We start from the raw sequence: 17,897 nt of genomic DNA, 5'->3' as shown, positions 1-17,897 counted from the left end.
CGACGGGAACACAGAATGTTAATTCCTGAACGCAGTGGTGAATTAATTGCTACAAACTAATATCACCACTGTAATCCCTGAATAAAGGGCAACAATAACACTCCCAGGTCAGGAAACTAGTTAACGATAGTGGATGTAAAATGAAGGATATGTTAAACTAAGCATTTGTCTCCAACTCTTAGACCCACTTAATCTTCCTCTACCTCTACTACTGAGTGACTGGAAGGGGAATCCCTTGACTATTCATTGTCCCATTAGAGTCTCAACATCCACAAATGTTGAAATCATTAAATGACAAAAAAAAATGTAATCCCCCTATTTTTCCTCCTTGAGCAAACACACACACGGCCTCTGCTTTTGGAAGAGGGTTATAGGCTCAGCGCTGGGAAGAACTCTCCAGGACAGGGCTTGTGTCTAATTCTCTGTCATGGCCTGTAGGGCCTGAGCAAATAGAAGAAGAGCTGTGGGAGGAGGACTGCAAGTACACCACAGAGAGGGAGGTTGCAGGTTTGGTAGTTTGGTGGGAGGTCAGGTTTACTGCTGAAGACTCGGCGCATCTCACATAGTGCTTCTCTGGACGTGACCCCACTCTCTGAAAGGGTCTCAGGGGGCGTTGGGATATGGTAAAAAAAAAAAACATTTTCAATTCACATATGCATATAATTCTCACTTGTACATGTGTGAAACAGAACAAATCGAAGCGTTATTATCATAGTGCAGTGATGATCATATGGACACTGGAGTGTAAAAACAATACAGCAATTTGGTGAATCCAGTCAGACTTCAGTTGCTGGTTTTACCGGACACATTTCCCCCATAATTGACCTTTCAACAGGTGCTTTGGGGACAGGAAGACACAAATGCAATTTATGCTTCAACAAAAATACACTTGCCTTCAGATGATATCAAATGGAAGATTCACAAGCACTATTTGAGCCACACAAAGCTTGTTTTGCCGCTGTTAAGGTTTTGTTCTCTAGATCTCAGATATTGTATATATATATATATATTTTAAATGTGTGATAGCCCGGCCTCAGTTTATTGTTTGGCTTTGCTACTGTTTTGTCTGTCTCTGTCCCTTTATCTCGTCACTTCCCCTTGAGTTAAAACAAAACACTGAGCAGATGGAAGTCTTTCTTTCCCTAAGGTCAGACCACATCGCACACAACAAGCTATAATATTGTAGCAAACGGCGACAGAGCAGCACTTGCTGGTCTCTAACCCGAGTCTCCGAGCCCGTCGCCAAACACTCTAACCACTGCTACAATATTTTTCTTGTCATGTAAAAATTAATGTTACAAAATATTTTGGAAAATAGTATTGTTTTGCGTCATGTCTTCTTGTATGCATTGAATCCAGGCGAGTCTTAAGCGAGTTCGCTGTCCACGTTTGAAATAGGCAATTCTGAATGCAAACAGCACATTAAACATCAAAGGGGAATTACTCATGGCCAGACATGAAAGAGGCGCTCATTTAAGAGTGAAATCGCATGATATACAGTCAGAGCTGCTGTAAGATGCCACATGCTCTGGTCTGTTTGTCTGTAATCATTTCTAAGCACGTAATGGCCAGCCTTTCCTTTGGTAGGAATCCACGATCTGGGAAGTCATAACCTAGCTGTTTACCTGCCTCTCTTTCTTCTCCTTCCAAACTAAATGGCCACTCATGTGAAAGTGTGCATTTCCTGTCTGAGCGTGCTCTCTATATGTGTGCGTATGTCTGCTCCTGTCCCGTGCAGCAATGCCGGCCCAGGTTTGGCCTGGATCCATGGTGCGGCAGGCCCGAACCTGCAGCTGGGAGAACGAGGCCTGGCCTAGCGGATGGAGGGATCTATTTAGCTGGCGCGTTTGTGCCCCTGGTCTCCTTTGTAGAGCCAGCTGTGAAGTATGTGTTTGGGACAGTGGTGCAGTGCGGGCCTGCAGATGTTTGGCCATAAAGAGCAGCACTTCAAAAGGGAAGAGACACCCCCACCCCTCTCCTCCAGTCCCTCTCTTCTAGGACACAGCTCCACTCTGGAGGATTTCAGCGAGGGGAAACAATGCAGACTTGGGCCCTGTAATCAGCGGCCACTGACAGGTGTTGTGAAGAATAAAGGGCTAGTTCTGGACCGGAGAAACAAGTTTAGACTCAAGTCACTTTCTATGCTGTTGTCTCATACTATGGAGCAGCAGACTGGTCTGTCCTGGCCAGTCAAGGCCTTATGTCTGTAAACTTGGGACATCTTGAACTTGACTGCTGCTTGCTGCTTTGTGCAGGAACACAAAGCTAGTAAAGCAGTCTTCAATGTGAACAAACCAGTAAATGACAACTGAGTTACTATGTGTGAGTTGGGAAAGCCTATGTTAGTATTAACAGTGTGTGTTGTATCAACAGCTGGGAACTCGAGCACTCCAGATTAACCTAAAGTGTTTATGGGTTATCTCATTAAGGATCCTTTTCATGCTCTGACTATTACATGTACATGTGTTTTTTTTTTACCAATGTTTTAGTCCTTTTAAACCCATCTGTTTGAAGCTCTTTAGAGAAGGATCACACACGACTGCAGGGACCACAGAGGGAAATGTGAAGTAGTAGTACTGGAAGTTTGCAGCAGAAGTACCGGAGGTAGCACCAGAAGTACCGGAGGTAGCACCAGAAGTACCGGAGGTAGCACCAGAAGTACCGGAGGTAGCACCAGAAGTACCGGAGGTAGCACCAGAAGTACCGGAGGTAGCACCAGAAGTACCGGAGGTAGCACCAGAAGTACCGGAGGTAGCACCAGAAGTACCGGAGGTAGCACCAGAAGTACCGGAGGTAGCACCAGAAGTACCGGAGGTAGCACCAGAAGTACCGGAGGTAGCACCAGAAGTACCGGAGGTAGCACCAGAAGTACCGGAGGTAGCAGCAGTGTTGTAAATACTGTATTATCTCCTGTTTCTTCTCTAGAATCTAGGCAAGTTCATAATCAGAAAGAATATCATGTGTTAGATTCAATCAGAATGTCCCATCGTCTAACAACTGTACAATAGGGGTTCCTCAGGGATCTAGCTTAAGGCCTATACCCGTTGGCATACAAAGTGTCTAATTAATCCTAGTACCCTAACAGTGGCATAGCTACTGGTATAATATAGCTGCTCAGCCCTCCAGTTAGCTCCATTGAAGGCGCAACTAGTTGACGAGCCTCAGGTGACGAGCAGAATAGGAGGGACATAGGAGGGACTTGTCACACCTCCAGTGTTTATGTGATTAGAATTCTCTCTAAGGGGGAATAGAACAACTTCTGTTCTCAAAGGTCAGTCTGATTTCCACTGCATTCCTGCCACATGTTTTCACATTTCCATCTGCAATCAAACATTCCCATTATTCTCATCTGGCACTCCCTCACAGCTGAGATGGTGCAGCCAGGGCATGACGTAGCAAAATGGGCATGAAATGTTTTTTTTTTTAGGCAGGCTGTGAAATTAACAAACAAATCATTTCTATCTCATTTCTAGCAGAAGTTGAACGGTTGTTCTCCATTTCAAATAGTTAAACGCATAGATTCGAATAGAACATAAAACAATGGTTTCTTTTTCTTTCGTCAAACTTTCTTTCCTTCTCTCGTAAGGTCCTACACAATGTGACACTCCTCTAAGGACCCATGTGTGTTGTTTTTCTCTGCACCTTCTATGAGGTCGTTAAGATCACACACCTTCATTTGACTGGCTCCTCCCGCTCAGCAATGCTCTCCTTGATATCTAGTGCTGCGTTGACATGGGCCGCGCCTCAGAGAGGATAATACTCCTGTCCTGCCGCTAGACTCCTATCACAGAGAGAGAAGAAGTGATGACTTGAGGGGTGGGTGGGGGGGGGGACGTCTCATCTCATTCATCAAAGCTGCTGAGTTCAAGCCCCGCCCTAACTCACCATGGGAAAGACGTATTATATCTGATCTGTCTGTTAAGCATAAGAAGCCGTCTCCTTTCATTTAGCAGCCTTTTGATCAAACGCTTCACTCGCAGGTATCAGATCCAGCAAAGGCTTGGTTGCGACAGGGAACAAGGTACTGTATCAGCACAAGGGATCACTATAAACTGGGATCTTATCGTTTTATACATAATGTGGGACAACTTGATTGATGTGCTGCACCACAGCCAACATGCTCCTCTGGATTAACGTTGGTAGTAAAAGGTCTTTGAATTTTTAGGTACTCAGTGAACTGTGACTACACCAGACACACCACTTCACTGTAATTATCGTTATTTATAATGTATGAATATGAATGGTATTCATTTCACATAATGTGACAAATATATGAAGCAGTCAACATTTTTCTCCTATTTTCCAGCTGATTCGTCCTTTGCCACTGCACTGCCTGTGGGGGTTGATGCCAAATCAATCAGAGACTATCAGTCCAAAAAGCTACCGAAGCCCCCCCCCCCCCCCCCCCAACGTGTGAGCTAAAGATCAAACAACCTATTAAGGGAAGACATTAAGCAGTAAGGAGGGTAGGTACACACTTTGTATCTAAATCAAACTTTACTCAATGATTTAAGTCAACAGAAAGGGGCAACCAGTGAAACTTCGGAAGGGGACCAACATGTGCCCTTGGGACACAGCGTCCGAAATGATAACAATGTTATTCTGCTGTCGTGACATAACGTTTGATATCGCTCAATCCCTTTGTGTTCGATGGAATAATGGGACAGATACTTTCCCAGTGCAGTAATAACAAGAATAAGTCAGTAATAACACTAATAACAGTAATAACACTTGTCCTACAACTGTAGAACCTCCATATAGCTGGATGACCCTGGTTATCTGACGGCCTTACAAACTCTCAAAGACAATCTGAGGGGGGTGAGCTGCATAATAAACAGTTTAAAAGCCTTATTCGTGGAAATAAACATCAGCGTGTTGAGAGTTGCACTCGGGGGGGGGGGGGGTTCTAATCGTCAAACAAAATGAGTCATCGGTGAGTTTCCCAGCAGGTGAGCAGTGAGTTCTCTGGGTGTCTGTCCTGCGTATGAGTCGCGTGTCTGGTCTGTGCATACGCGCGTATTTGTGATGTATCTCCCACCCGGCGTGGCGTGACGCTACATCTACACGGGCACGGCTGAGTTGCCACTAGGAAGTGTTTCCTAACCCTAACCCTCTGGGATGATGGGCGAGATCTGAAATAAGATACCTTCTAAACACTAGAAAACGCCAAAAAACTATTGAAATGGGTTGTGTCAGTGGGTTGTGTCAGTGGGTTGTGTCAGTGGGTTGTGTCAGTGGGTTGTGTCAGTGGGTTGTGTCAGTGGGTTGTGTCAGTGGGTTGTGTCAGTGGGTTGCGACACAAGGAGTTAGTCTGACCGAGGGTTTTCCCTGATGACCACAACACGCCCCTCGCCCCTTTTTGAAGATCCTGTGGCTCTGGTGTTCACAGATCCAAAACTAGTGAACGACTGGATAGGGGAAAGTAGCACTGTGATGGCCCCAAGCTACTACAGTGGCCCTATGAAATGCTAAATGGTGCCAAATTGCATTTACCTATCCACCAGTCAGCATATTAAAAATGGTATGAACCAAGTAGTTGGAGCTATCAAAGGAGTTGGGGGGGAAATGGGACGTGGGGGCCTGCACAACTGAGACTCCTCAACGTTTGATCCTCAGTTGGGGAGCATTGCGTTGGTGCAGGAGCGGTAGCTCCCGCAAGAGGACGACGTTCTGTGAGAACAGATTGAGTAGGAATTTCAAAGGCTGCGTTTGTAATGCTCATGCTCACCTGTTTGCAGTGGACTAGATTTAGAGTTAGGTACACATGCATTCACGCTTATGCCCTGAGACGCATGGACACGCATGGAATACATACTAAAGGTGTCGTATGCAACTCCCATTTACAAGCTCAGCACCCTCACACAAAACTTCCAGTAACCAATAAGGGTCATTTTTGTGTGACGATAATCACAAACCAACACATAGGACAGTACAAATGTATTAACGTAAACAAAGGCATTAAACACGTATTTGACACATATTAGAAAACGGAAGGATCTAACATATTGAGACTAGCGTGTCAATTTGTCATCAGCCTTGATGAAACAGTCCTCTTAAGGCGCTTTCAAGCCACCTTATTTACCTGCTTCTCCTCTGATAGGGAGCCCTTCAAAGGCAGAGCTGCTGCAGATAAGACACCAGGACATAACATGTATTCTTGGAGGAACTCTACACTACAGAGACCAGAGACCAGGGGACACAGATTACCCCGATGCTGGCTGCAGGAATGCCCATATAGAGTAGGGTGTTTTGTAACAGCACGGGCAGAAACACACTGCACTCCAGAAACCCCTATGTACCAAGCTGAACCTCAGAACAATTTTTTGTTCTTTTCTGTTTGAGGATTTGAGAGCTTTGAACAGCATGGACCTCAGTATATTTTGCCAACGTTGTCCCAGTCCCAGAAAAGGTCATTCTGCTAGATTTGAATAGACTAGATTGGACTGAATGTGACTCAAAAAAATGAAAACATCATGAATGATTCAATAACATGATCCTGTAGTAGCCCATAAGAAGGCTCAAAGCCCTTTTCAAATCAGCAGATGTAGCCTAAGCCCAGCCTTAAACCCCAAACAGAAAGCAATGCAGAGGTAGAAGCACGGTGGCGTGGAAAAACCCCCTAGAAAGGCCAGATCGTTCTAGATCATGCTAGATGTTCAAACGTTCATAAATGACCAGCAGGGTCAAATAATAATTTCACCTACTGCTCCAAGGATCGTTGGGGTTCAAAAATATCAGACACTTAGGTGTTAAAAGCTGGTAAAAAAACTTTTCATAGTAAAAGCAACACTTAATCTGACACTTTACGTAAAATCATGATATAACACCAGTCACATAGGAACTTACTTTTTGTGAGTTCCAAACGTTAGCAAGAAGACCGTATTGGGAAAGTCTGGGTGCCGTAGCTAGTAGGCATAATCCAGCAAAGTGCTGCCATCCTCTGGGTAAAATAGAGAACTACAAGGCGGCAACATAGCATAGTTATTTGCCACTCCGTATCCATTTTGAATGATTTCCGAAGCATCTGTATAGGCCTTATAGAGGATTTTCGACAACGCCATTAAGCATTAAAAAGTGTCGTTTACTTCAAGTGGGACCCAAAATCCCATCAAAAGGAAGAGGTATGACAACACAACGTATTGCCTTAGTATCAGACATGCGCTCAATCTGTTATGGACCCTCCAGTAGAGGGTGATATGACCCTTCCTACTGGACCCTGTGACACCACAGGCCTGCAGTTGGTTCAGAATGAATGAGAGCCACAGAGGCTGTCTGCCAAGCTGGTTTTGTCCTGGGCAGCTGCCTTTCTCTGATTCTCCTTTTCCTAGAAGAGGCCTGGATCAGAATTCAGCGGGACAAAGCAGGCAGGGGCCAGCTGCCGGACAGACAGCTGGCCTATAGCACTCTGCAGCAGGTGAGCATCGGACTGGCGGCATGAACTGAGGCCCACTGATAACATTGCCCTGCTCTCTCTCTCTCTCTCTCTCTGCTCTCTTTCTCTCTCTGCTCTCTTTCTCTCTACTACAAGACTCCACTCTGCAAGCAAACAGCACTTCACTTCAAATGCTGCCAGCAATACCGCCTGGAAACCTGTGTGCCAACGACCGTGACTCTCCTCTACTGTTTCATAAATCTGTGTCAGTGGAAAATGCAAGAGCATAAAGCGGAGAACTCTGAGAAGCACTATCTGGAAGAAAGATAATGTGAAAATAAAGAGAAAGAAAGAGAAAGCTATATTCCCTGGAAATCAGTATTCCCTATTCCCTGGATGGGAGAATGTGATGGAATTTCTGAAGCGACAGGTGGTATCGAAAGTTTTTAAAAAACAATTAGAAGTCACTATGCTGTAACTGATATACCATTATACTAGTGTACGTTACTTGACTTTACTTTGCAGGCTATTCTACAGGCTACGAGAACAGCAACAAAAGCAGATTTACAAGTTACAATGGTACAAGCTACTGGCGAGGAAACTTCTCCCTCTACTTTTTGATAAAACACAGTATGCAGTAAGAGGCCGCTTCAGCAGCTGTTCTGTTAAGTGACATAACAGTGGTGGTGCAGTGTGTCCTGAGGCCATGGGCTTAGGCTGACTGGGTTAGGCCGCTGTGTCCTAAATGGCACTCTATTCCCTATATAGTGCACTACTTTTGACCATGACCGATAGAAAAAAAATCTCCTTTATATTAAAGCATTGCATGCATATTATTGTATTTGCACATCTGAGAAAAAAAAAGTTTTTCCTCAAATAATTTAATGGAACTCTTTGTCGTTTTACATGACTGAAGACATTAGAATAATAATTTTTTAATACCACAGAAATGACCAAAATGACAGGCTACTCTGACACTGACATACTGTGATCAATAAAACGAATGACTTTGCTTTAAATGCAGCTAATAGTATACGCCAATGAAAGGAGTGGAGACACAGATTGTACAATATGATTTGTCACATCATGAGCACATACAGTATAGGCCTACATGGGGAGGAAGTTACAGTCCACCTTTCTAGTGGCACTCACTCATCCAAACTTTTTTGGATTTGTAATTGTATTGTGAAAGACCTTTTAGCTACTGCCTGTTGTTGGTTGACAGCCACAACTCAACTCAGCTGTTTGATATTTGCTGTACGGCTTGCCCAAATGCGGGCTTTCCAATTGCGGGCTTCTCGACTGTAGGCCTATATGTGCTCGTAATGTGACAGAACGCAATCCATAGCGATTTTTAAAAAAAGTAGTTATTGATTGGCTAAATTATGTGAAGTATTTTCAATTACTTCGTTTATTTCTCTACAGACAGGAGTATTTATGTAATTTGGCAAATGTATTTAAATTAATCAACACTTGTTATTATTATTCAACGGATTGTAGTCAGTAACGCCAATCAGTGCCTTGCAAAAGTATTCATCCCCCTTTTGTTACGGCTTTCCTCCTCCTCTTCATCCGAAGAGGAGGAGCAAGGATTTGACCAAAACGCAACGTTGTGATATGACATGATGATTTATTGAACAAGACGAAGACGAAGCGAAATACACTTGATAAATTAACAAAATAACAAAACGACGTAGACAGACCTGAACGACGAACTCACATGAAACACGAAGAACAGGGAAACTGACTACATAAAAGAACAAACATATAAACAAACCGAAAACAGTCCCGTGTGGCGCAACGACATACACAGACACAGGAGACAACCACCCACAAACAAACAGTGTGAAAACACCTACCTTAATATGACTCTCAATCAGAGGAAATGAAAACCACCTGCCTCTAATTGAGAGCCATATTAGGTCACCCTTAAACAAACATAGAAACAGAAAACATAGACTGCCTACCCAAACTCACGTCCTGACCAACTAACACATACAAAAACTAACAGAAACAGGTCAGGAACGTGACATAACCCCCCCCCCCTTAAGGTGAGAACTCCGGGCACACCAGCACAAAGTTTAGGGGAGGGTCTGGGTGGGCATCTGACCACGGTGGTGGCTCAGGCTCTGGACGAGGTCCCCACCCCACCATAGTCAATCCCAGCTTACGTTTCCCCCTACGACTGACCACCCAAACTCACGTCCTGACCAACTAACACATACAAAAACAAACAGAAACAGGTCAGGAACGTGACACCTTTGCCTTTTTCCTATTTTGTTGCATTACAACCTGTCATTTAAATGGATTTCTATTTGGATTGCATGTACTGGACATACACAAAATAGTCCAAATTAGTGAAGTAAAATGAAAAAAAATATTTGTTTCAGAAAATTAAAAAAAATGTATAATGGGAAAGTGGTGCGTGCATATGTATTCACCCCCTTTGCTATGAAGCCCCCAAATAAGATATGGTGTAACCAACTACCATCATAAGTCACATAATTAGATTACACACAGGTGGACTTTATTGGGCCAGTTTACAATTGGCTCATTCATCCCCCTCCTCTCCCCTGTAACTATTCCCCAGGTTGTTGCTGCAAATGAGAACGTGTTCTCAGTCAACTTACCTGGTAAAATAACGGTAAAATAAAATAAATAAAATAAAAATTGAAGTGTCACATGACCTGTCACGTGATCTCAGTATATATACCCCTGTTCTGAAAGGCCCCAGAGTCTGCAACACCACTTAGCAAGGGACACGACCAAGCAAGCAGCACCATGAAGACCAAGGAGCTCTCCATCAGTTGATGTCACAGAGTGCTGTAAAGACACCCAGCCTAAAACCCCAAACAGCAAGCAATGCAGGTGTAGAAGCACGGTGGCTAGGAAAAACTCCCTAGAAAGGCCGGAACCTAGGAAGAAACCTAGAGAGGAACCAGGCTATGAGGGGTGGCCAGTCCTCTTCTGGCTGTACCAGGTGGAGATTATAATAGAACATGGCCAAGATGTTCAAATGTTCATAGATGACCAGCAGGGTCAGATAATAATAATCACAGTGGTTGTCGAGGGGGCAACAGGTCAGCACCTCAGGAGTAAATGTCAGTTGGCTTTTCACAGCCGATCATTCAGAGTATCTCTAACGCACCTGCTGTCTCTAGAGAGTTGAAAACAGCAGGTCTGGGACAGGTAGCACGTCCAGTGAACAGGTCAGGGTTCCATAGCCACAGGCAGAACAGTTGAAACTGGAGCAGCAGCACGACCAGGTGGACTGGGGACAGCAAGGAGTCATCAGGCCAGGTATTCCTGAGGCATGGTCCAAGGGCTCAGGTCCTCAGAGAGAAAGAGAAAGAGAGAGAGAGAGAGAGAGAGAGAAAGAGAGAGAGAGAGAGAGAGAGAAGAGAGAGAGAGAGAGAGAGAGAGAGAGAGAGAGAGAGAGAGAGAGAGAGAGAGAGAGAGAGAGAGAGAGAGAGAGAGAGAGAGAGAATTAGAGAGAGCATACTTAAATTCACACAGGACACTGGATAAGACAGAAGAAATTCTCCAGATATAACAGACTGACCCTAGCCCCCCGACACATAAACTATTGCGGTATAAAAACTGGAGGCTGAGACAGGGGGGGTTGAGAGACACTGTGGCCCCGTCCGACAATACCCCCGGACAGGGCCAAACAGGCAGGATATTACCCCCCCCCCCAATTTGCCAAAGCACAGCCCCCACACCACTATCTTCAACCACCAATTTACCATCCTGAGACAAGGCCGAGTATAGCTCAGAAAAATCTCCCCCACAGCACGAACCCGAGGGGGGGCGCCAACCCAGACAGGAAGATCACGTCAGTGACTCAACCCACTCAAGTGACTCACCCCTCCTAGGGACGGCATGGAAGAGCACCAATAAGCCAGTGACTCAGCCCCTGTAATCGGGTTTGAGGAAGAGAATCCCAGTGGAAAGAGGGGAACCGGCCAGGCAGAGACAGCAAGGGCGGTTCGTTGCTCCAGAGCCTTTCCGTTCACCTTCACACTTCTGAGCCAGACTACACTCAATCATATGACCTACTGAAGAGATAAGTCTTCAGTAAAGACTTAAAGGTTGAGACCGAGTCTGCGTCTCTCACATGGGTAGGTAGACCATTCCATAAAAATGGAGCTCAATAAGAGAAAGCCCTGCCTCCAGCTGTTTGCTTAGAAATTCTAGGGACCGCAAGGAGGCCTGTGTCTTGTGACCGTAGCGTTCATGTAGGTATGTACAGCAGGACCAAATCGAAAAGATAGGTAGGAGCAAGCCCATGTAATGATTTGTAGGTTAGCAGTAAAGCCTTGAAATCAGCCCTTGCCTTAACAGGAAGCAAGTGTAGACAGGCTAGCACAGGAGTAATATGATCAAATTTTTTGGTTCTAGTCAAGATTCTAGCAGCTGTGTTTAGCACTAACTGAAGTGTATTTAGTGCTTTATCCGGGTACCTAGAAAGTAGAGCATTGCAGTAGTCTAACCTAGAAGTGACAAAAATCATGGATTCATTTTTTTGCAAGTTTCTGATTTTTGCAATGTTACGTAGATGGAAAAAAGCTGTCCTTGAAACAGTCTTGATATGTTTGTCAAAAGAGAGATCAGGGTCCAGAGTAACGCCGAGGTCATTCACAGTTTTATTTGAGACTGTACAACCATCAAGATGAATTGTCAAATTCAACAGAAGATCTCTTTGTTCCTTCGGACCTAAAACTAGCATCTCTGTTTTGTCCGAGTTTAAAAGTAGAACATTTGCCGCCATCTGCTTCCTTATGTCTGAAACACAGGCTTCCAGGGTGGGCAATTTTGGGGCTTCACCATGTTTCATTGAAATGTACAGCTGTGTGTCGTCGGCATAGCAGTGACAGTTAACATTATGTTTACAAATAACATCACCAAGATGTCAAATATATAGTGAAAACAATAGTGGTCCTAAAACGGAGCCTTGAGGAACACCGAAATGTACAGTTGATTTGTCAGAGGACAAACCATCCACAGAGACAAACTGATATCTTTCCGACAGATAATATCTAAACCAGGCCAGTACTTGTCCGTGCAGATCAATTGGGGTTTCCAATCTCTCCAAAAGAATGTGGTGATCGACGGTATCAAAAGCAGCACTAAGGTCTAGGAGAACGAGGACAGATGCAGAGCCTCGGTCTGATGCCATCAAAAGGTAATTTACCACCTTTACAAGTGCAGTCTCAGTGCTATGATGGGGTCTAAAACCAGACTGAAGCATTTCCTATACATTGTTTGCATTCAGGAAGGCAGTGAGTTTCTGCACAACAGCTTTTTCTAAAATGTTTGAGAGGAAAGGGAGATTTGAGATAGGCCGATAGTTTTTTATATTTTCTTGGTCAATGTTTGGCTTTTTCAAGAGAGGCTTCATTACTGCCACTTTAGGTGAGTTTGGTACACATCCGGTGGATAGAGAGCCGTTTATTATGTTTAACATAGGAGGGCCAAGCACAGGAAGCAGCTCTTTCAGTAGTTTAGTTGGAATAGGTTCCAGTATGCAGCTTGAAGGTTTAGAAGCCATGACTATTTTCATGAATGTGTCAAGAGATATAGTATTAAAAAACTTGAGTCTCTCCCTTCATCCTAGGTCCTGGCAGTGTTGTGCAGACTCAGGACAACTGAGCTTTGGAGAAATACGCAGATTTAAAGAGGTGTCCGTAATTTGCTTTCTAATGATCATGATCTTTTCGCCAAAGAAGTTCATGAATTTATCACTGCTGAAGTGAAAGCTATCCTCTCTTGGGGAATGCTGCTTTTTAGTTAGCTTTGCGACAGTATCAAAAACACATTTTGGATTGTTATTTTCCTCAATTAAGTTGGAAAAATAGGATGATCGAGCAGCAGAAAGGGCTCTTCTATACTGCACGGTACTGTATTTCCAAGCTAGTCAGAAGACTTCCAGTTTGGTGATGCACCATTTCCGTTCCAATTTTCTGGAAGCTTGCTTCAGGGCTCGGGTATTTTCTGTATACCAGGGAGCTAGTTTCTTATGACTGCATCTAAGGTATTACGCAAGGTTAAATTGAGTTACTCAGTTAGGTGTAACCTTTATTTATTACCCATCCCGGATCCGGGAGCATCCTCATCAAAAAAGCTGACTAGCAAAGCCTAGCCTAACGGGACAGTGTCACGATCGTCTTCGGGTGAAAGAGAGCACCATGGCGCAGCATGATATAAAGACATCATGTATTTATTTAAGAAAGACGAATAAAACTAAAACAAACTAAACAAAACATTAAACCGACGACCGTGAAGCTATACAAAACAAATAAGTGCAGACACTGGCAACTTACACATAGACAATTACCCACAACCTACCTAATGACTATGGCTGCCTAAATATGGTTCCCAATCAGAGACAACGATAGACAGCTGTCTCTAATTGAGAACCAATCTAGGCAACCATAGACTTACATAAACACCTACACTGAACACAACCCCATGAACTCTACAAACACCCCCTAGACAATACAAACACGAGACAAAAACACACGAACATCCCCCATGTCACACCCTGACCTAACTAAAATAATCAAGAAAAACAAAGATAACTAAGGCCAGGGCGTAACAGACAGGGGTATCATATAATATAATTTTCATGAAATCACAAGTCCAATACAGCAAATGAAAGATAAACATCTTGTGAATCCAGCCATCATTTCCGATTTTTAAAATGTTTTACAGCGAAAACACAATATGTATTTTTATTAGCTAACCACAATAGTCAAAGACTCAACCGCATATTTTCACCATGTTTCTACCGCATAGGTAGCTATCACAAAACCGACCAAATAGAGATATAATTAGTCACTAACCAAGAAACAACTTCCTCAGATGACAGTCTTATAACATGTTATACAATACATTTATGTTTTGTTCGAAAAATGTGCATATTTGAGGTATAAATCATAGTTTTACATTGCAGCTACCATCACAAATAGCACCGAAGCAGCCAGAATAATTACAGAGAGCAACGTGAAATACATAAATACTCATCATAAAACATTTATGAAAAATACATGGTGTACAGCAAATGAAAGATAAACATCTTGTGAATCCAGCCAATATTTTCGATTTTTTAAGTGTTTTACAGCGAAAACACAATATAGAATTATATAAGCTTACCACAATAGCCAAACACACAAATGCATTTATTCACTGCAAAAGGTAGCTATCGCAAAAACCAGCAAAAGATATAAAATTAATCACTAACCTTGAACAACATCATCAGATGACAGTCTTATAACATCAGGTTATACAATACACTTATGTTTTGTTCGAAAATTGGCATATTTAGAGCTGAAAACCGTGGTTATACATTGTGAATATGTAGCAACATTTCCCCAGAATGTCCGGAGCTATTTTGGACACTCACCTAATCTGACCAAAGAACTCATCATAAACTTTACATAAAAATACTTGTTGTATGGCAAATGAAAGATACACTGGTTCTTAATGCAACCGCCATGTTAGATTTTTAAAAATAACTTTACCATAACAAAAAGCCGTTATTGCGAGACAGCGCTCGCCAAAACGGCGGAGAATAGGAATCAACATTTTCCACAGAAATACGAAATAACATCATAAATTGTTCTTACTTTTGCTGAGCTTCCATCAGAATCTTGTACAAGGAGTCCTTGGTCCAGAATAAATCGTTGTTTGGTTTTAGAATGTCTTATGTCGAATTCGCGCCACAATGCTAGCCAATGTTGATAACGTTCCCATTTTCTCTCGACGCAAAGAACGGAAAACTCCAAAAGTCCCAATAAACGTTGAATAATCTGATAAAACTCGGTTGAAAAAACCTACTTTACGATGTTATTATCACATGTATCAGATAAAATCCGAGCCGGAGATATTCGCCGTGTAAACCTAACGCTTATCAGAAGACAATATCGAGGTACTTCGTGCGCCTTGGTAGACAAATGAAAATCCTGACCTGCCACTCGAAAAGCTCTTGTTCGACCTCAGATCAAGCTAGACACCCCATTCCACCTTCCACTGCCTGTTGACATCTAGTGGAAGGCGTATGAAGTGCATGCATAACGATAAATATAAGACAATTGAATAGGCAGGCCCTGAAACAGAGCCTCGTTTTCAGATTTTTCACTTCCTGCATGGAAGTTTGCTGCAAAATGAGTTCTGTTTTACTCACAGACATAATTCAAACAGTTTTAGAAACTTATGAGTGTTTTCTATCCAATAGTAATAATAATGTGCATATTGTATGATCTAGAAAAGAGTACGAGGCCGTTTCATTTGGGCACGATTTTTTTCCAAAGTGAAAACAGCGCCCCCCCTATTGACAAGAAGTTAACTGATTTTTGTACTCTGACATCCTTGGGTAGGTGGAGGGAGTCTGGAAGAGCATCTAGGAATCATCGGAAAAGTATCGGAAAAGTATTGCATCTGAAAAGAATTGGAAAGTTCAGAAAAACATCAGGGAAGCTATAGGCATGTGTTAGAAGATCTGAATTTATTTAAATTGCTAGACTAATTATTATGAGCACGCATCTCAACTTAGCTAACATTTCCCAGCCTAATTGTAACCAAATATCCAAATATACACCACTGTTCAAAAGTTTGGGGTCACTTAGAAATGTCCTTGTTTTTTAAAGAAAAGCTATTTTTTTTGTCCATTCAAATAACATCAAATTGATCAGAAATACAGTGTAGACATTGTTAATGTTGTAAATGACTATTGTGTGTACTACTCCCTTCACAGAACAGCGCAAACTGGCTCTGACCAGAATAGAAAGAGGAGTGGGAGGCCCCGGTGCACAATTGAGCAAGAGGACAAGTACATTAGTGTATAGTTTGAGAAACAGACGCATCACAAGTCCTCAACTGGCAGATTCATTAAATAGTACCCGCAAAACCCCAGTCTCAACAGTTCCTCTTACCAGCGTCTGTGTTCTTTTGCCCATCTTAATCTTTTATTTTTATTTGCTAGTCTGAGATATGAATTTTTCTTTGCAACTCTGCCTAGAAGGCCAGCATCTTCACTGTTGATGTTGAGACTGGTGTTTTGTGGGTACTATTTAATGAAGATGCCAGTTGAGGTCTTGTGAGGCGTCTGTTTCTTTCTATTCTGGTTAGGGCCAGTTTGAGCTGTTCTGTGAAGGGAGTAGTAAACAGCGTTATACGAGATCTCCGTTTTCTTGGCAATTTCTCGCTTTGAAAAGCCTGTATTTCTCAGAACAAGAATAGACTGATGAGTTTCAGAAGAAAGGTCTTTGTTTCTGGCCATTTTGAGCCTGTAATCGAAACCCACAAATGCTGATGCTCCAGATACTCAACTAGCCTAAAGAAGGCCAGTTTTATTGCTTCTTTAATCAGGACACAGTTTTCAGCTGTGCTAATATAATTTCAAAAGGGTTTTCTAATGATCAATTAGCCTTTTAAAATTATAAACTTGAATTAGCTAACACAACGTGCCATTGGTACACAGGAGTCATGGTTGCTGATAATGGTCCTCTGTGCGCCTATGTAGATATTCCATTAAAATCAGCCATTTCCAGCTACAATTGTCATTTACAACATTGTAACGGTTTCCTTCCATTGGTGAAGGAGAGGACCAAAATGCAGCGTGGCTAGTGTTCAACATGTTTAATAAACAAAGAGACGAATACGTGAACACTATACAAAATACAAAATAACAAATATGAAAACCGAGACAGACCTATCTGGTGCAGAACACAAACACAGAGACAGGAAACAATCACCCACAAAATCCCAACACAAAACAAGCCTCCTATATATGATTCTCAATCATGATTGACAGCTGCCTCTGATTGAGAACCATATTAGGCTGGACACAGAAACAGACAAACTAGACACACAACATAGAATTCCCACCCAGCTCACGTCCTGACCAACACTAAACAAGCAAAACACATAAGAACTCTGGTCAGGACGTTACAAACATAAAAAATGTCTACACTGTATTTCTGATCAATTGATGTTTTTTTAATGGACAAAAAATGTGCTTTTCTTTTTTTTCAAAGAAAATTTCCAAGTGAGCCCAAACTTTTGAACGGTAGTGTACATATATATTTTTTTGTTTAAGGAAAAAACAAAAATCTGACAATTTGATTGATTTATCAAGACAAGTTCCCATGCTTGTCTTAAAGCAGTGCAATGCAATGATGTGCAGTCAAGGTAGACAGTGCTTAACCTGTGATAATATAATAAAGAAAGCTGTTTTGAAGAGCCAAATGAAAAAAATATTGTACAAAAAAATGTCAATATTTTTTTGTTATTTAATGTTCTTGCGTTTTGCCTTAACATGCCTTAACATGTTGCTGTGCAAATGTGGGCATGTTAACATAACTTTGCGCTCACATCTTATGCTCACATCCATTGAACTGTACAAAGCTAGCTACCTAGCAAAAACAACCTGAGTGACAAATGGACTCCATTGCACCTCCAACAATTTTCCAAGTCGACTGACAGAATTGATACTTGCTCTATCACTGATGGGAGTGCAGATGCT

Source organism: Salvelinus fontinalis, chromosome 12, assembly GCF_029448725.1.
Source record: "Salvelinus fontinalis isolate EN_2023a chromosome 12, ASM2944872v1, whole genome shotgun sequence".
Classification (NCBI taxonomy): domain Eukaryota; kingdom Metazoa; phylum Chordata; class Actinopteri; order Salmoniformes; family Salmonidae; genus Salvelinus; species Salvelinus fontinalis.
This window is presented reverse-complemented; position numbering follows the sequence as displayed.